Source organism: Helianthus annuus, chromosome 14, assembly GCF_002127325.2.
Source record: "Helianthus annuus cultivar XRQ/B chromosome 14, HanXRQr2.0-SUNRISE, whole genome shotgun sequence".
Lineage (NCBI taxonomy): Eukaryota > Viridiplantae > Streptophyta > Magnoliopsida > Asterales > Asteraceae > Helianthus > Helianthus annuus.
Genome location: NC_035446.2, coordinates 100,932,114 through 100,936,235, shown reverse-complemented (window position 1 = coordinate 100,936,235; position 4,122 = coordinate 100,932,114). Strand labels below are relative to the sequence as shown.

Here is a 4,122-nt window from a genome sequence, read left to right as displayed (position 1 = left end):
ATAGGGTGCTACTGGGTTTTGTATGGGCTCCTCTAGTGGGTAGAGTTGTTGGTAATCCCTATGGTCGTCAAACCATGGGTCATAATCTGGGGGACGGGGTGCTGGGACTCTAGGGATTTCAGCTGGGTCGAAAGCAGGTGCTGGCATTTGGTTTCATAGGTTGGGTTCGATTTCCATAGGTTGTGTTGGGAATAAGGGTAGTGGCTGTGGTGCTATGATTTGTTCTAGGTTCGGGTCTGCAGCTGTGGTAGCTAGTATGTGGAAATTGGCTAGTCGTCTATTGATTATGTCCTGAGTTTGAGCATTCATCTCTCTATTCGAGGCTGCAAAAGCTCGCTGTTGCTGTAACTTTCTCATCCTTTTCCTATGCTCGTGAGCTCCCCGACTGAACCATCCTCGCTTTTTGGTAGGGAATGGCTCTTAGGATTGTGCTTTGAATACGAAAATCCCTTCTTCGGTATCAGCCGAGTACCCCGAGGGGGTAGGCTGGGAAGAAGTTCCTTTGTCCCTAGGAAAGCTAGACAATTGATGGTAAGCGTCTGACGGACCTTGATCGCTCATACTATAAACTAACAAATTGTCAAACAACACAAAACAATAATATACAGATATGCACGTAATCACGTAGATTATTTCCTAACATAATGGATAAAATTTTGGTGTCAGCATGTAACGCCCCAAAAATCAGAATGTAAATATTTGTCGTGTGTTCATATATGACACATTATGAAATTAATAACTAGGCTATTTAACCTAGTTAAGGGTATGGTCAAAAGTATTAAATGATAAAGGTAGTGTCGGTTATGTTTTAAAGGCAAACCCAAGGGGTTAAAGTGGAACAAGATGGAAGTTGTGTTATTAAAAGAAAATTACAACACACACAAACACACCTTCGTGTGTGTTCTAGATCGATCAGGAGACTCCCATGGAGTCTCAAACCCTAAACATGAAAGATCATCAAATTGGAAGGCTAAATGATGCTTAAACTCATAACCGAGCATGGATTAATGATCACCAACACGAGGGGATCATAAGGTATGTCTTAAATCTAAGATTGATGATCATGGGTGAAGTGGGTTATGCTCTAATCCGTGAGATAATATGAAATTGATTATGTATAAGGGTTAGAAACATCATATAGAACATGGGTTATGTAAGGTTTGTGTTAATTTGAAGTTTAGATGTGAAACCCGTTTGCTATGGTGAGGATGATGACTTGAATCACCATTTATGTTTAATTCTTGTTGAAAGAATGATGTATTATGTGGGTATGATGAAAGCTTGTTAGATGAATTAGGAGAAATATGATGATGCTATGTTTGATGTTTAATTGGAAAGGAAACATGATGATTAGTAGTAGGTTTTGATGGGTTATGTATGAAATTAGAAGATGCATGTATGAATTAGTTGTACGTTATGCTTAAAAGGTGGTACACGCACATCAAGTGTATGATAAAATGTATATAGTGTTGTCCGTACAGTCGATTATGATGTTACTAGTATATGATGATAAATCGATAGTTAAATATGGTTAATAGTTGACTTTGAAAGTCAACTAAGTATAAGAATCATGATTTGAATCGTTATCGTAAAGGTAGGATTATAAGAAGTCGTATGATACATGTTAATCCGCGTTAAATGTAATGACATGATGAGTTACATGAATTTAAGCGTATATGGAAATGATTATATGAGTTATGTTGGTTAAGAATGAATAATGAAAGTTAAGTATGAAAGATGTGATTTACATGATGGTTAACATGCACAAATGAGTATGCTAATAAGAGCGTGATTTTGATGAAATGAAAGTATAGGAATCACGTCGAGACGGGCGCAAGCATGAGATGTTAACGGGTCAATAAGAGGCAAGGAATCGGATGCGAGCACGGACGCATAAGGTAAGTGATTTCCGTAATCACTTCTTAGTTCAAGTAAGTAATAAAGTGTTGTGATTAATTAAACATGATGCTTGAGGTCAAATGTGTGTTAAAGCCTTTCGTCGTAAATGATGGGATTAAAGTTGACCAAAATGCCCTCGATGGGTATTTTGGGGTAAACGATCTTAAAAGTAGTTTAGGAATAAGTTATTCGATTAGTTTAATGTTTTGGACAAGTATGGATGTGGGGATGATGATTTGGTTAGTCATAGACCAATTAATGCGCGAATACCCTTAACGGGTCAAAACAAGCATATGAACATTAATGTGTTAAGAGGATGTAAGACATCCAAAAATTTAGTAATTTATGATAGACGTCACTGATATTAATATGTTTACAAGAGGTTATGGTAAAACAAACAAGTTATGATGATGTATGCATGAACGGGTCAAATAGTTAGAAAATAGTAATAAGTCGAATGTATGTAAGTTAAGAATTTCCTTAATCCGGAGGTAAGATTTTAAGTCCATATGGTAGAATGTGAATTTACAAGCATGTGGGAAGAAACGGGAGGTTAAACGGGTAAACGGTTCGAAAGTTACGCAAGTTTTAGCGTTTTCGGACATTGAAACGGATCTGCAGCGAAATGGCGCATGGTCATGCGCTTGGCCGCATGGTCGTGCGCTTGGCCGCATGGTCGTGCGATTTTGAGCAAATCATTGCACTAGCTTGTGCACTGCCAGTGCCCCCATCGTCGTAGGAACTGCACGGTCGTGCGGATGGATGCATGGCCGTGCATCAGTTGCCACTGCACGGTCGTGCGGTTGGACGCATGGCCGTGCATCAGCTGCCAGTTCAGTATAATGTGCAGAATTCGTACAGAACAGTCCCGTAACTGAAAAGGAGTCCCGAATCGTATTCTAAACTTATTATAGAATGTTTATGGGATGCGATAAGCGTGTATGTATATATACATGGAGCGAAATAAGTAGAAAGGCATAGGTAAATATATAGGTGGGTGGCTGCTTGGCGAAAACTGTTCGTTTGCTCCGTTTTGTATCGTGAACTCGTTTTAAACGCGTTTCAAGTTACGTACGACTAATTTAACCCACGTTTTTATAAGTTTAAGTGTATGAACATGCGTAGTTAGGTATGTATGTATGCTTATAAGTATGCGAGCAAGTACGTGGACCTATGATGGTATGTATAGGAGTAGGTGTGTATAAGCTTGGTATGATGCAAGTAGGAAAGGTATGTACGTATGTAGATGTGTATGTATGTATGTATAAAGGTATGTACGAGTGTATGCATGTGTGTAAAGATGTAGGAAAGGTATGTACGTATGTAGATGTGTATGTATGTATGTATAAAGGTATGTACGAGTGTATGCATGTATGTAAAGATGTAGGAAAGGTATGTACGTATGTAGATGTGTATGTACGTATGTATAAAGATATGTATGAGTGTATGCATGTATGTAAAGATGTAGGAAAGGTATGTATGTATGTGTATATGTATGTAATTGTGTATGTATGTATGTGTAAAGACATGTATGAGTGTATGCATGTATGTAAAGTTGTAGGAAAGATATGTATGTATGTAGATGTGAATGTATGTTTGTATGTAAGTACGTATGTGAGCATGATTTAGACACGTTGAGTGTTAACGTTTTTAATGATGTACCTTGAGAATGAAAAGTAATGCAGGTACATTACTGAAGCCTCACCAGGAAATGGATACGCAGATGAAATGCTTAAAGTTTAAAAAAAATGACGAATAGTGAAGTGTTCGTGAATGAATCTTGTTTATATAATGTGTGCTAATGTATGAATGAATGTGGTGAGTGCAGGTTGTACGAATCACGGATTAACCTCACAAGGAGTAGCGATCGAAGACCGAGTCACAAGATAGATTGTACGGGAATGTTTACAATGTAACTTAGTGATGATAAGTTATGTTTTTATATTTTAAAGTGGAATTTCAAGTAAGACAAAACGTTTATAATGAATGAAATTTTAGGGTATGTATTTCCGCTGCGACTTATGGTCAAATGTGATTTAGGGTCTTACACAGCAGAACACTTCTGTGGCTGAAATCAGTGGTTGTAGCTCTGATACCACCTTCTGTCGCAACCCCCGGCCCCTAATTACCTGGGAACGAGCGGTCGCGAACTCAGATTTAGTGGTATCGATGTTTATTAATTTAGCAGCGGAATTTACATCAGGACCGTAGTTAGGAAATATT

The 4,122-nt window shown here is 38.1% G+C and overlaps 1 long non-coding RNA gene across 2 annotated transcripts; it reads left to right on the top strand.

The window, feature by feature from the left end:
- The first annotated feature begins 887 nt into the window (after nucleotides 1-887).
- LOC110905645 lies at nucleotides 888-3,810 on the top strand. 2 transcript variants are annotated; one of them, XR_002573307.2, is made up of 3 exons: nucleotides 888-1,035; nucleotides 1,815-1,898; nucleotides 3,728-3,810. It is a non-coding gene; the product is annotated as an uncharacterized LOC110905645 (long non-coding RNA). The 2 variants fall into 2 exon arrangements; XR_002573306.2 differs by having other exon boundaries at nucleotides 1,810-1,898.
- The last annotated feature ends 312 nt before the right edge of the window (nucleotides 3,811-4,122 follow it).